Raw genomic sequence first — 16,797 nt, 5'->3', positions numbered from 1 at the left:
ACGTTAGGGCGCACGCGGGTGCGTCCCTGGCCGTCGCACTTCACCGATGGTTTACTGGGGAAACAAGGGAAGACGTTGACGAGGCATAACGGCCTGAAGGAGCCGAGGAGACACCTGGGTTGACGTCAACTTTTATTTGATCTTACAGCAGCACATACATTAATATTCTCTGCAATCATTGAAAGAAGAAAGTCATCCTTGTTTGCCAAGTTTGCTGCAATACCGGGATTTATTTCATTACCAGAAGTTGAGGTCGAGGCATGATACAGAGTATCTGGTTGTGTAGAGCTGCGATGTAATCGTCTGATTATATTCTTAATTTCCTTTCTTATAATATACTTGATAGGTAATTGAAAAGTTTCGTCGCCCTTCAATAGTTCTAAATTATCCTGATAACTAGCCGGATTATTTAAATACAACAATGCAGCAGTTGCATTTATACGATGCTCGGAGATCCGCTTGCTCATCGACTTCGCTAGTTTTTCTGAAAGTGGAGTCTTCTGGTCCTCTAACTTGCGAAGCATGAACCGCAACGTATATTCTGCACTTACTAAATCTGTATCGCGGCGGCACAATACCTCGACTGCCAGTTTTATTGGCGGGAATGTATTTTCGAAGTCGCTAAGGACTGCATGTTCTTCATCCGTGAAAGAGTAATCGGAATTAGAACTGAGAGAGAGATCGATTAAAGCCTTGGCCACACACTGCTTTACTTTATTGTATGTGCTTATCATATTGCAAAGGCTAGACCAACGAGTTTTAAAATCAAGAACCAGTTGAATTGTCTTGCCACCAGTCTCCTGCTGAATGTAATTCTGAAGGATATCATTATTGGTGAGAGAGTTCTTAAAAAGCTTGACACATTTTCTTAGTTTTGCTACAATCGAATGGTATTCCGAAGCCAGATCAGCTTGTCTTACAGGTAAAGAAAAGTATAAACCATCGTAACTATCTGGGTCATCTTCCAATTCTTCCTCCTCTTTTGTGCTGTGATTCGTGTTTTGTTCAGGATTAGGTTCTAGATTTTTTTTTATAAATGATGTCTGTTACACCCAACTGTATCCCGTGCGCGTAGCAAAGCTGTTGAAGCGGTTCATTTAGACGTCCGATTTTCTTCATGACACTGGCTCCATCTGTGGTTATACCAACTATGTCATTGTCTAGGGATAAATCATAATCTGAGAGTTTTTTTTTTCTTTTAAAAGCTGAACACAAGACTCTGAAGACAAATATGCGCACCAGTCCAAGATTCCAGAAAGTAGGCTGGTTGTTGATAGTTGTATGAACATTAATATTCAGAAAGCGCCTACTCATTCCAGACGTCCATTCATCAAAAGAGAGTGTAAATCCATAGTCTTCGTTCTTTAGCTTTCAAAGATCTTCCACTTTCATTTTGAGTGTCATACCATAATTCATCACAATAAATTAATTTAATAGTGTTTGGTGAAGAAGATAATTTATAATTGTTACCTTTTGAAGCAAAAAGATTCTCTATGTCCTCCGATGTGCAAAAAACTCGAAAAGGCAGTCCATCTTTCGCTACCATTCGAGAAATAATGTTTTCTTTAGTCACGTCACAGTCTAATTGAAAGTAATCACTGATTTTATTCTTTTTAGCAGGCATTTGGCATTCGCTATTTTCTTAAGCCTCTTTGTCTATAGGTGATGGTGGCACTGACGACATTGTAGTAGAGGCTGACGACGACGACGGCAGAGACGACGACGACGACGCAGCATCAAGTTGCAGAGTGGTTGATATCCTTCGAACTACCGCATTAAATGTTTTTGTGTCAATTTTGTGGATTGACTTCATATGGACATGTATTCCTTTTGTGGAACTGGCTGTAGTTTTCAGAATAGCTTTACATATTTTGCATTGGGCTGTCAAATTATTCACCGCTTTCTTATATCTCCATATCGGCAATGAATTATTAAACTCCATGTAAGGTTAATTTTGATTGTTTGTCGACATTTTAAAAGTATTAATTTAACAGTCTAGCATTTGCATAACAAAATAATACAAATTTTCATTCAATTAACCCATAAAAACCCATCATTTAAGCACACCATGACAGTAACTGCACAACCAAAACCATTGTAGATAAACAAGTGCCGGCACGCACTCGAATATCTTCCCGCTCACTTACTCTAGTCAGAACTATATCACTTATTCTTTTCTATTCCGCTCGCCCAACATCGTGAATACTCGGGAATAGTCTGGATAGTTTGCGTATGCAGTCCGACACTTTCCTTCGCCAGTCAGCGACACGCTCGCACGCAGAGAACACGCGTCATGCGTCGCTGACTACTGCCGCTCGATCTCATCAATCTCGGCCGAGATCTCGTCATTTTATGCTTCGAGATTGATCTCGAAAAATGAGGCGAGATCTCGGATGATCGGGATCTCGCGAGATCGAGATTGCATTCCCTATTTAAAACACCATGTATTTTATTGGTGGGAGGCAGTACAAGCCATTATCACTGATTTTGTTTCATTGTGTACATTCCTACAGCAATACTGGAACATGAAAATCCAAGGGAAATTGAGGGCCCAAATTCATACAGAATGCTACGAAATGCGAAAGAACAAATCACTCGAATCTCATTTGAGTGCCAGTTTCGAAAAGACTAGGTACTTAGATTTACCAAGGGGTGATGACGAATATGAGGCAATGATTTTGTCGCAACTACCAATTCGTTACCAGGTGCACTTGTCGGGAAGAAACTACAATAGCATCACCGAATTTAGAGAATAACTGCTCTCCTTCGATTGTTTAGAGCAGATGAGTAAGAACTTAGCATTTCATGAGTCTGGAGAGCACAAAAACTAGTTTAGGAAACAACTACTACACAATAACCTGCCCAGAACCCAACAGTTTTACCAGGTAACCATCGACATGTTTTCGGAGGCCCGAAGGCCAACACACCCTCCTTCCGCCCCTCCCAAATGTGCGCCCTTTAAGGGTAGATTGGGAGTCTTCTTGCAGATCTGTATAGTCCAGAGCCCCGCCTTACTGAAGCTACCAGATCCAGAAAACATGTCCCCTCCACCACTACAGCACCCGCTGGGCTAGAAGAGTGGCTTCACAGGAACCTGGAGACTGAAATCCCCAGGTGGAGCTACATCCGGGTAAGGGTTCAAGTCAGGTGCTTCCACAGCCCAGCAAACTAATTGCCATGCGATATATATTATTTTAAATACACTATATGTCCATTATATGTCCATTATATATTGATTATATGTCCTATATATGTCCATTATATGTCCATTATACTTATATTGCCAGACATGCTTCAGCACACTGCTACCCATCAGTCAATCCAGGTATATCCATAATTGGGGACTGTCCACTGGGGCCAGGTCCCGTTAGGGCCCTGACTTACCAGTAGTCAGTCAATTGCTCCTTGTGCGTGCCTTAATCCAGGAGGACATATGGCAAGTAACTCATTAGTGGTTGAACACTGCTCCGCTGGCAGCTGCAAGGGGAGAACTACTCACGGAGCTGGTGGCCCGTTTTCATCAGCCACTTGCAGTCTCACTATGACTCGCCGAGCAAATTCACGGAAGAGAACCCAACTCTCCTTCCGCACCACCACATTTTCAAGGTCATAATCACACCCAATCAGACATAAATGGAACTTCAGCTGTTCTCGAAGATCCTCAATTTTTTCACAATTGTACAGAACATGGTTGACATCATCCTCTGTGTGGCAGTGCCCACACAGAGGACTCTCTGCTAGGCCAAATTGGTGGAGTTTGGCCTTAAAATTGCCATGCCCAGATAGAAGTTGAACCGTGGCCCGCGTAAGCTCTATATGCTTGCACTGAAGTCGTTCTTGTACCCTTGGGAAAATCTCAAAGGTATGTCTACCTTTGTCACTTGCTTCCCAGTTAAGCTGCCACTGCCCCATGGTCACTTCCCTGAGCCTTTTGTAGTCCTCTGGCCTGAGGGTGCCCGCAGCTTTCAGGGCAGCAAGCTGCCCCTTTTCAGCCGCGAGCATATCCAGGGGGATCACCCCAGTGAGGACATGCAGAGAGTCATTGGATACAGTACGGTAGGCCCCGGTAACCGCAAGTAGGGCAGCACGCTGCGCCGACTGCAGTTTCCTCCTCATATGTACTAATCCTGATCGATGCCACCATGCAACTGCACCATAGGTAATGATTGGGATGAACACCCCCCTGTACAGGCATGCCAGCGTAGGTGACGATAGGCCCCGGTTGGTCGGGGACAATCCTCGGAGGCGATGGAACATCACCACAGCCTTCTGCGACACGTACTCCAAGTGCTTCGCAAATGTGAGCCGGTCGTCAAGTAAGACTCCCAGATACTTATGCGTGGTGGTAAACTTCATGCACTCACCCCCCAGGCTCACATGTGGGTAGTGAGCCCAGGCTCCGCTAAACTTGCCCTTTAGCATCATGCATCTGGACTTCCCCGACGAGAACCGTAGTTTCACCGAGTCAGCCCAAGACGAAATCTGCCCCAAGATCTCATCACTTCGCCGCTCAAGAGCAGCCCTGGAACCACCAGAAACGAGAATGAGTCCATCATCAGCGTACCCGAAGATATCGCAACCCTCAGGAAGCCGAATCCGGAGAAATCCATCGAATAGTATGTTGCTTGTTATGGCAAGAGCCTAAGACAATCAACATCAATGCCTACAGATGAAAATGACAAGGAAAATGGAGGTTCTATGGGAAAATCCAAGACCAGCAGTACTATCAAGAGGACCCAGAGTACACTCTTATAGTCGACCATATAGAAAATCGAAGACATGGTAGGTTAACAGCGATGGGATGAGGAGAGTGATTCCGACGAACAAGGAAGAAGAAATGATGCACGACATAGGTCTCAACAACAGGGAGCCTCGACCACATCCGAAGGGCCAACCAGATCTACGTTTTTTGAAGATCATCAGTCACCCCTAATGAATCCCTTTAGTAAACAACAATGTACATTGGCCGCAACACAGTAAAACCTTTACTACTAACAACACGCCTATGTCATGTTTAATCAAGCATCATCCTCAGCAAACACAGAAAGATATTTAATATATCAGGAAGCTTTAAACCTATCTGCTCTGACCTATTCGTCGAAAAGAAGTTAAGGAACCCCATGGGTGAAGCTCAACTGGTCAGCCAGACCAGCAGCAATGCCCAAATTCCAGTGGAGCAGTAAAACAAGATCTGAGGCATTACCACTAATTGTCTTACTGAAGTATGACAAAAATGCAGGAGAGTATAATCAATATACTTTTATTCATAAAAACATGGAGTACTTCGTGCAGCAAGGTTAACAGAAACAGCAGACGTAAGGATAAAACAAAAGTCTCATTCACACATGAAGAATTTCCAAGTTGCAATTTAGTACTAAGGCGTACTTCACCAACCAGCAAACTATGAGAAAAGGTGATGAAGAAGCTATTTATTTTGTATGCTGACCCTTTTAGAGTGAGTAAATTGATAAACCATATTGCTATGGATTGGAGTCAGTGAATGATTACAAGTTAGTGGGTTATTATATCTTATGTCAGTTAAGAGAGTACAAACAGTCCATAGTTCAAGCTTAAAAAGCAATGAAAACCACATTAACTTTTCACTTCACTTTATAAACAGTCGACGAAACAGTTCACGTGCAGATGACTTGTAATTAATTTTCAAAAATTCGTTATCTGTAAAGTCAGTTTACAGACGATAGTTTAACGTGACATCATAACAAAACTTTGATCGAATGATTGCATACTTTTATGAATAAAATTGAATCATTTTTATTTTAATAATAAAAGAATAAATACTTGAAATTATACTAGTAATCAGATTTTTAAAATGCAAGAATAATTAACCTTTATTGCCTAAATTGTTGTTGTAATAAGCAACGAAAACCACATTAACTTTTCACTTCACTTTATAAACAGTCGACAAAACAGTTCACGTGTAGATGACTTGTAATTAATTTTAAAAACTGGTGTTTAGCTATAAAGTTTAAATATAATTATGAACAAGTTTTCATATAAATAAACTGTAATCAAATATCTATCATCAATTATATGAATCACCATAATATTTTAGTTAATTGTAACAAAACCTATTATTACTGCACTCGCCGACAGCGTAATGGAACACAGTGTAATGGGACACAGTGTAACGGAACAATGTGCGTAACTGGACACTTTTTCGTGCATGCAGCCGGCGTTCATCGATTTATTAGACGTTGTCATGTCAAAATAATAAATATTAACATAACACCTAGAATGATGTGATGATAGTTTATGAAAAATCAGTTAGATAATTTATATATATTATATTCTTCAAATGTTTGATTACATTTCTTGTAAGCTGCCGAAAAAAAAATTCTAGCCTTTTTCAATACCTTTTTGCCTTGAACATACAAAATATTATCTATACTTAACCTGTAACATAATAGGAAGTAATAAATTTAGTAGAACTTTTATGGATTATAAGTGTGGAGATATTTGTTTTCATTTATTTTAATATATTATTTATTATTTTATGGTTTTTATACACATATGCACAAAAAATTAAAAACATCACAAGAAAGATTAGTACTGTCGCTATCATTTAAATTAACACAAATACCATTTACAAGGACAGGTGATAACATTTTTTTTTGGTGTGACAACATGTAATAAATCGATAAACGCCGGCTGCAAGCACGAAAAAGTGTCCCATTACACACATTGTCCCATTATGCTGTGTCCCGTTACGCTCATTGTACGCTTGCGCCGCATCTATATCTCTTTCACTCGATTTGACTTTTTCAAGGCACATTAAACTTGAAACACTCCCATTCGTTTCCTACTTTTCCTATCATCGTCCTATCCTTAACAGAATAATACAGATTGGAATAAGTTAAATAGCAAACTTTGCCGTCACCTGGCCTCTGTGAAAGGCCCGGGGGGTACCTGACGGGCGCTACGGGCGTCGCGATGCTGTTGTTGTCCAGAGGGGCGCCAGGCTAGCGGGCTGCTAGGCCGTTAATTTCGGGTCGTGGGCACTCTGCCCCCGCGTGCCCCACCAGGTACACGGCTTGAAATCTAACCTGAATGGTTTTCCCTTGGCTGTGAAGGCCGCTCGGCCGTGTGGAGGACGGAAGACTACGGAAATGACTGTACACAAGTTTGTGAGAATTACGTTTAATTTAAGAGCTTCACCGGGAGTCCGCAGGAGTACACGGTACGCTCTACACGTTCGCTCCGCGGTTTAGTCCCGCTACAAAAACTCTCACCAACACTTGGCAGTGTCTAGCGGTTACACAATTACATTTACAAAACAATCAAAAAACAAAAAAACACAATACTACGCGACACTGAAGTGATTACCGCGGCAGTCTCGCGGGACGTGGGTCGATTCTCGCTGGAGACGGCCAGCGCCGAAAGTTAATGGGCGAAGGGGGGCTCGATGAGCGGGCTCCTAAGTTCGGAGAGTGAGTGCAGCCGGCAGGCATATGCACTGCGTCCTTAATTAAAATACTCTCGCTGGAGTCGACCAGTACCGTAAGTTCTGTGATCCGATACGCAGCGCGGTATCACAATGAAGACAGTCGGGATAGGCCCGGTCCCGCAAAATACGCGCCGAGTCGACGTGGGCAGCAGTGAATTAATAAAAGGATTTAGTTATGAAGGTATAGTGCAGAATAAAAATGATCAGTGAAACTAACTTGAATGCTGCCCACGGACACACATTTGTTCCCGGCGCGGAGTGGTTGGAGACTGCCGAAATATGGCCACTTCGCAAGGGAGGTAACTTTCATCTCCTTTGTGAGTCGGTACCAAAAACTTATAATAACATAATTTGTTGTATTATGAGTAAAAAACATATTCCAGGTGCTTGATTAAAACTTTGCACCTGGTAAATAGTTGCGTAAGGCTTAATAGTTGTTTTAATTAAATTAAAAATTTAAAAAGCGGCACCAAGTTGGCGACTGTAAATTTAACTATAAATTGTCACAACGTGCACTGTTTGGGTTCCCTTAGTTTGGCTAGACCACTATCACAGGCCAATTAATCAAGGCCAGTAGCCGCTGTGGCTAGTAACGAGGTTTGTTTTCTGTTCCGCGCGTGCCGCACACGCACGGAGTCTCTACGACAAACTTGCTCACTGCTTGTGATTAATTAACTTTGTCTTAATGCCTCAATTGGGAATTGTTTTCCGTAGTCGAGCCCCCGGGGTTTCGTGTACTGATGTTTAATTCAATTAATTGGGGTCACGCCCGGGGCGCTCGCTTGACTCATTCCGGCTGAGCTAGGGTTGCGCTCCGAAAATGGAATACATTTACTGGCGGTGCGGAGCACGGGCTTAACGGCCATGGTCAGTACGACGTCAAAATGTATAAAAGTTTAAGTTAAAATAATCTCTTTGTTAAAGTAATAAACATATTTGAATTAATGAGAGCAAATAAAAGAAAATTTATCAATTAAATTGTAGATTTCATTTCACTCCTTCTTTGTATCCATACAAAAGAGTGATAATTCAATAAAATTGATTCAATTTTATTCATAAAAGTATGCAATCATTTTATCAATGTTTTGTCATGACGTTGTCATGTTAAATTATCGTCCGTAAACCGACATTACAGACAACCGATTTTGTTAGCTTAATCCTTAAAAATATATATTTCAGTGGTTTTTTGTATTACTCTTAGGGGGTTTAACAACTGTAAGCAAATGCAAGATGTATCATAGTTAGTGATTCTTTAGTTTTTAAAACATTTCCAGCAAGTGTGTTTGTGTGTGTGTGTGTGTGTATTTCTTGGGTCTAGAGACCATACAACAATAAAACAATGTAAAATTGTTCTAAAAGCTGTTGAGTGTATAGTAATGAGTACCATAAGTAATAATCAAATATTTTGTCCTTTTAAGCAGGTAACTGGATGAACTTACTCGACTTAATATGTAACATCATTAGTTCTGGAGTAACAAAATATTTACAGTAGGTAATACAGTTTGGCAACTATTCCTGTTCTAAATAATATTTCTGTATTAATTTAATTACTTACATATCAAAAGCTTTGGACAAATTACATAAAATAGGTACTTAATGATAAATTATTTCTATACTTCGCATTTAGAACGGAATTTATGAAGTCATTCTATTAATAGCTGCTGACATTTTTTATCTTTTGGAAACAATACAGATGACAGGTAAGCATTTTGAGTGAAATGTAAAATATGAAATTAGTGTTTCATTAATAGCACCATCAAATATTATTGCCATTTAGGTGCATATTAAATAAGTTTTAAAAATAATGACACGTTCAGTATTTTTCCCATTATAGGTGCTCATCATAGAGAGTCCTTATAGGTGGTTGGAATGACACCAATAGCAAATTTAAGATCGCAAATCCTCAGAAAAAATACCGACGAGATCATTATTTTCTGCATGTTATGAAATAATTTTATAATCTAGCCATCTTCTGTGTCAACAAACCCCACGATATAATCATTTTTCCTAACACATTTTTTAACAAGTTTTCTTAATCACTGTTTAATTGTGCCATGCTTACAGATTTATTTAAATTCCTGCACAACATTTACAAAATCCCGATGTTGGCCAAAGTGAATTCTTCGGGTGTCTTCGGGTATTGTCCACATCTCTTGTACATTGTAGGCTACCTCATTGGCTATAGTTACCGTGCTGTTTGTTGATCCCAACATCTCAAACAGCTGATGGAAGGTTACTTGCTGAAGAAATTCCATAAGAATCGATGTAGTGGTCGGATATTGTGGGTGATATTTTGATTGCTTTGTCCACAGAATATTGTAGGTTTCGATTTCATCCAAAAAAGTCAGGAATGTGGATTAATGTAAATTGCCCGGCTAATCCAGCAAGTAGGGAGGGGTTCAGGCCTGTTGTGGCCGGGACCGGAAATTGAGGAGAAGAGGTTCGGAATGATTGAGGAGGGTGGAAACCAGTTTGAAATTAGGTAAAGTTCGCTAACTGTTCGTACACTGGTTTATTGTGGCTGGTCCGCCTTTGCCCTAACCGCACCTGTCCCGCGGTAACGGTAACGCTCGCCTCTCGTAGTACCGTGGAAACGTTAAACCACCAAAAAACTACCGACCGTATACGTAGTTTGACGAATACGTAAGACTAACGAACTATACTGGTAGAAAACGCATATCCACACATGGTCGCGGACGCTGAAATTCACTGAGCGCGGAGACGCAGGTCTGCACCCCGTGGCTGCCAAGCAGCGACTGACTGCTCCCGCCCCGCGCGCGCCCTGCGCCGCGCGAGGGGGAGAGGTGGAGGAGGGGAAGTCGGTACGAACGAGACCGCGCGCTCGCCATGGACCAGGCGCGTCCTCTACATCACTACACAAGAACCCTAATAAACATGACACTATTAACAAAGCAATATTTACACATATACAATAGTTGTCCATCTTTGAGCGGTCTTTAAACACTAGCACTTTAAGGCGCACTCGGGTGCATTCTTACGGTGAACACTGCACTACACTGGCGGGGGGGATGGGGGGACAGGGCGTGTTCCTTTAGGTACACGGCGATGGGCAGGAATGGCCTCTAGCCTAGGAGGGCTTTACGACTGTCGTCATATGGCCCCCCTCTCCCCGAGGCCGTTCTGCCCACCAACGTCGGAACAGACCGGCAGACGCGGTCCAGCCCGTCCGTTGGGTCAGTCCGGCCTACTCTAGTCGAGAGTTTGAGGTTGGGCGAACTGCGGCAGCAGCTGCATAATGCTGCAGCGCAGTCCCCCCATGTCTGTCCATCATATGTCGCGGTACTTTTATCGCCCCTCCCATTCGTAATCCTGGAGGTGGTGAGGGGCTGTCCTTTGATGCGTGGACCGGCGCACCTCTGGCCTGTCCTCCACATCCATCACCATCGTCATCCACTCAGAAGGCATGTCTAGGGCCACGGGTTGGGCCCGGTCAACGTCGCTCTCCCCGCTGAGGAGCCCCATCGTCACCCTGTCGGTCGTCGCGTTGTGTCTAATTGCCAGCACGCTCTCCACCCGGCGTTCCCACGGGCGTGTGGGCCTCCCACGGCGCCTCACCCCGTGTTCCGGAAACGTCACCGTCGGGTCGCTCAGGTCTGTCGGGTCTCCGAGGATGGTGTCGTCGGCGGTCACGTATTCGATAGTGACGTCCGCCTCATGTTTTTCGTCATCGTTGTCGGGGAGAATCGCGTCCATCAGTCGCTCCAGCTCGTCCAGGCTAGCACCCCGTGGTCTCCCTCCGTCGGATATGTCAGAAGTCGTCATTCTCTCCCGCGTCGCTTGAGCGTGGCGGCCGGTCACCACTTGGTACCCCCCCGAGGTCGTCTGTTCTTGTCCGACCTGATCGGGCTCCTCCTCCGGGTCATCTGTAGGCACGGTGTTCTGAAGTGCATCGTCGTCAGTCGAGTCTGTCCGTCGCAGGTCATCCCTGAGTACCTTCTTTGTGCTCCCGTCAGCGCGACGGACGAGGTACGTTGCGTTACCCTGTCGGGTGACCACCTCCTGCGGGCTTGCACACTTAGGGGCCAGGCCGGCGCAAAAACCTCTGTCGCCTGACGACAGGTGTTGGCACCGAACGTACACCCACTCTCCTGGCTCAAGTCGGCCAGGAGGCTGGGTCGTCTGCGGCGTTCGTCCCACCAGGAAAAGCTCCTGGCGCCGTCGGGCGTCGTCACGTATTTCGTCCACAGTCATTGTGTTCATGTCGTCGAGTGTGTTTGCCTTATCGGGCAGGGCGAGATTGCGGCTCTACACCAGTTCGGCGGGAGAGTGGCCCGTGACCATGTTCATCTGGCGGCACAGGCAGTACAGCAGCGTCGGCAGGTGCAGGTCCCAATTGGTGTGGTCCTCGTCCAACCGGATGCGGAGCTGAGCTTTGATGTCCTGGTTCCACCTCTCGGTCGGATTCGCGCACAGGTGGTTGGTGGGCGTGGTGTGATGCTCCACCCCCCACCACACACAGGACATTCCTCAGTGTCTCCCCGTGAACTGCACCCCGTTGTCCGTCAGAAGGACCGCGGGGTACCCGTATCGCGGGAAGAAAACGCGATCAAGCAAAGCTGTCACGGTGCCAGCCTTTACATTTGGCACAGCAAATGCCTCTGCCCAGCGGGTGAAGACGTCCGTGACCACTATGATAAAATGCCGGCCGCGGGATGTGCGAGGATACGGCCCCATGATATCCACCGCCACAGTGTGGAAGGGATTCCGGGGCCGTCGCGGGATCTGTTGCTCCTCGCCGTTGGGTCTCTGGGACTTACGTTCCTGGCAACTCTGGCAGGCTCTGATGTAACGTCTCACCTCTGCCACGTCACCTGGCCAGTGAAAAGTATGCCGGATCTCCCGAAGCGTCTGCTCTGCTCCGGGGTGTTCAGCCAGGGGGTGGCCGTGCAAGTATTCCAGCACCCAATGCCTGGCCCTTGGCGGCACGTGGGTCTGCCACCTGCTCGACCTGTGAGGCCCCCTGGTCTGGAGCACCCCATCGAGGTTCCGGTGGCCCAGTACCGCTCTCTCCCCGCACTCGGTCAGCCGGGACTGGGTGTCTGGGTTTTGGAGCTGTTCCGCACGCACCCGCGAAAGCAGGTCGGCTTACGTCTCAGGCGGTGTGTCTGGTTCGGGGGCAGCAGGGGCCGGGCAGCACGTACACCTCACACGGCCGCGGCCCCGGATTCTCGACGATGGGCTTCTAGACTTAATCACTAGACACTTCAACACTCTTAAAACTAAAGTTTAGAAAAATAGTGTAGTACTTATTATTATGATATCATGAATTGACCAAATTCAGTCTCACCCTGAGCAACACCGAGTGTTAAGTAGGGTAATACCTTGCACTCGAAAGATACAATAACTGATGCAGTTTAAAAGTTAGTAGATAAGCTACTAGTGCATATTTTAATCACCCACAAGGACAGCGAGTCAGTGTCCTCGTGGTTAGACCAGGGGAGGAGCGGTTGGGGGCTTGAGGCGGGGGAACGGAGATAGCTTTATCTCACAAGGTTGCGTGACGTAATGAAGGCCGTCGGTCGCCGTCTTGAGGAGGGGGAGGGAGGTGTTTACAACTGATAACGCACGCGCGACTGTGGAGCGCCCGGCATAGTTTAAAAGAGTGGGGGGGGGGGGGTTTACACAACTTGCGACTCAGTCTGAAATGAAACGGTTGGCGCCCCTGACAATATGGCGGCGCACTAGGAAAATAAACTTAAGTACCGGTTCACCATAAGGGACTCTCAGCGGACCAGAATTAAGGGATCTTATCTTCCGTGTAAGACGGACATTAAAGCAAAATATACAATAAGAAGTTAGTTTAAAAAAATATCTTTATAATTATTAGCAACTAGTTAAGGTTGAATTCAAAATATAAAGCGCAAGCGAACATTTTAAAATAGCCATACACAAAACATATTAAATGAAATTACGAAAATAAGTATTATTTTCTTTTGATACTAGATATGCTTATAACACCCGTAATCACGGCCGTACACAGCCTTCGGTAACCACACAATCTGCTACCATTATGTAACCAACTCGTGTCTTACATGTTTATATAAGTACTTAAATGCAAAAGCTTGGAAGCACTGAGCAAAAGTTGGGAGCGAGCCCTAATACCATAGCATCTCCCAGAGGTGACACGAGTGGAAACAAGATGAATTTAGAGCACTCACTGGAGAACAGGTTGAGTGTTTGAGGATCGACAAGGCAAAAAATCTTAAAGACTACGGTGTTAGTTTATAAGCATATTCATTTTATTGTTGACATAGGATTATATATATTAGATCCAATTATTTCTCCCTCTTTTTGTTTCACAGAAATCTCCATTATTACAATGCAGTCTTAATTTAAACTTGTTTATACCTCATTTGAATATAAGTGAAATCGTGTGATTACGAAGTTACTCTCTCGTTAAGTTACCAAATGTTGCAACTTATCCTAGCCGGGCCGGGGATCTAACGGAAGTTAACATACATTATAAAAAGTAGGATACAATATCGAATTTTAACCATACCAACTCCACTTGTACCTTTATATTAAATTATTTCTGAAATAACATTATTATTTAATCATGCTAAACCAGATCAATTTAGATACTGCTGTCATTTACAATTTTTGTTGTAACAAAACAATGTTATTGCCCTTAACAGTGATTACAGACTAATTTCATAGTCCTGTTGGCTGGCGCATGTCGTCAAGAAGGAGAACATTGCTGGCCGAGAAGAAAGAGAAGCCCGCTGTAGGGTCGCTGGTAGCAAGGGTTGCATCTGTAGTTGAATTTGGAACTCGGGAGATGCCCGGGGTGGTACTTAAACCCACATCGTGGGAAATGTGACACGACCGCGGGTGTCGAGCAAAACTACTATACACTTCCAGCACTACCGAATACTGCTTAAAACCAATAATGAAAATACAATATTTTGGGAACACTCCCGGGTCAAAAGCGACTACATACTGCCGTCACCCGACCTCTGTGAAAGGCCCGGGGGGTACCTGACGGGCGCTACGGGCGTCGCGATGCTCTTGTTGTCCGGAGGGGCGCCAGGCTAGCGGGTTGCTAGGCCGTTGGTGTTGGGACGTGGGTACTCTGCCCCCGCGTGCCCCGCCAGGTACACAGCTTGAATGTAACCTGAATCGTTCTCCCTTAGTTGTGAAGGCCGCTCAGCCGTGACAAGTCCGCTCCGCGGTTCAGTCCCGCTACAAAAATTCTCACCAACACTAAACACAACACTACGTGACAATGGTTACCGTGGCAGTCTCGCGGGAGGTGGGTCGATGCTCGCTGGAGACGGCCAGCGCCGAAAGTTAACGGGTGCAGGGGGGGGGGTTCGATGAGCGGGCTCCTGAGTTCGGCGAAACACTTACGTGATTGATACGATCCGCAGCGCGGTATCACGATGAAGACGGTCGGGGTAGGCCCGGTTCCGTAAAATACGCGCTGAGTCGACGTGGGCAGCGATGAATTAATAAAAGGTTTTAAATTTAAAGATTTAGTACAGAGTAAAAATGATCAATGAAAGAAAACTTGGATGCTGCCCACGGACACACGTCTGTTCCCGGCGCGGAGTGGTTCGAGACTGCCGAACATGGCCGCCTCGCAAGGAAGAGAAACTTTCTCTTCTTTGTGAGTCGGCGTCAAAAAACTTATATTAATTGAATTTACTCTATTACCAGTTAAAACATGTTCCAGGTGCCCAATTAAAATGTAGCACCTGGTAATTGGGTGCTTAAGGCTTAACAATGGTTTTAATATATTTAATTATTTAAATTGTGACATCAAGTTGGCGACTGTAAATTTACTAACATGTTGTCCCACTGCGAATTGTTTTAGAGGGATTTCTCCTATTCTGACTTGATCATAGTCACGGGCATTTTAATTAAGGCCAGTAGCCGCAGTGACTGTTAATGAGGTTATTTGTCTGCTCTGTGCGTGGTGTACTGGCCCGGAGTGTCTACGACGCACTTATTACTTGTCGGCTAATTAGTAATTTCGTACTAATTGATTTTCTTTTAATTGAATTATGGGTTCGAGTCTCCAGGGTTCCGTACCTTTAACTTTCATTATGTTTATTGGGTCACGCCCGAGGCACTCGCCTGACTCAATCCGGCTGGGCAAAGGGCGCGCTCCGAAAACGGGATACGGTACTGGCGGTGCGGAGCACGGGCTTAAAGGCCATGGTCGGTACGACGTCAATACTAAGTAGCCAACTGGAGAGATCACTCGAAACAAAATTTAACTAGCGAAATAATTCGCGGACGACGTTCCAGGACACGATCTGGGCTCGGTCGAGAGAGAAGGACGACTTCCTCTCATCATGGGAAGCGCAGTACATTAAAATGCCGAAAGGTGCCTGGGGGCAAAGATTGGCTGGTACCCTGTCAGTTAGGGGCCTATGCATCAACCGGGGGAAGGGGGGTATGTGTGTATTGCAGGTTGACGGCAGTGAAGGGGCAACTCGTAGATGGGTGTAACAAGCTGGGACGAGGGGCACTCTCGTGGCGAGTTACGAAACTAAATGCAGTTGGTTGCCGAGGCCGCCACGAGAGATCGCGGTGGAGGCACTGCACATAAGCTAGGACCAAAGGGGCGACACTGGCGCTCCGAGACGAGAGGCTGGGGAAGTAGATGGGCTCGTGGTCAAGACATAGGTCGCAGAGAGCGCGAATGTGCCGCGCTCAGGTGGGTAAAGACAGAATTGAGATTTAAACTTTAGTTCACGATACCACCGAGAGGTACCGTTTACGGTATAGCTGCGAAAAGGAAGACCTTGGTAGGAGCACTTCTCGGAACATAGATGGGGGTGTAAGGAGGGGGGGGGGTGTTCCACAGTCAGTGGGAAAACGGGGCTCCGGCCCGAGGCTACGTGCCTGGCCGGGGTGTAACTTGGGCCGAGAGGCCTGACCTAACTCGCCTACCACAGCTGAGTCTCAGGTCGGAAGCCGACCCTGAGAAGCTTGCCGAAGCACAGAACAAAACGTGAGTTCGTGACAGAATGGATCAGGAGGTACTAGATAACACGCCAGGGCGTGTTCTGGCCGTTGGGAACTAAAGTCTGTCCTGCAGAGTCGGCTGGACACAGTTATTCTGTGCTGAGGGAGCCTGGGAAAGGACTGCCAGCAGCTTGGTTTAAGTTTAAATGGGAGTGAGCCTTAGAAGGGAAAAGTTTAAATATGACAAATATTTAGGAGAAACAAAGTAAATTTAAATTGAAGTAAAAGGTTTTGGAAATGCTAATCCGATGGAATTTTTGGCACACTTTCTTCTTCCTGAACGAGGCTGCTTTTCCTTTGAGAGCCGGTGCCGGGCATTATCATCAACCAGCAGT

Source organism: Bacillus rossius, chromosome 1, assembly GCF_032445375.1.
Source record: "Bacillus rossius redtenbacheri isolate Brsri chromosome 1, Brsri_v3, whole genome shotgun sequence".
NCBI classification, from domain to species: Eukaryota; Metazoa; Arthropoda; class Insecta; order Phasmatodea; family Bacillidae; genus Bacillus; species Bacillus rossius.
The sequence above is the reverse complement of the archived record's forward strand: the minus strand, read 5'-3'. Positions refer to the sequence as shown.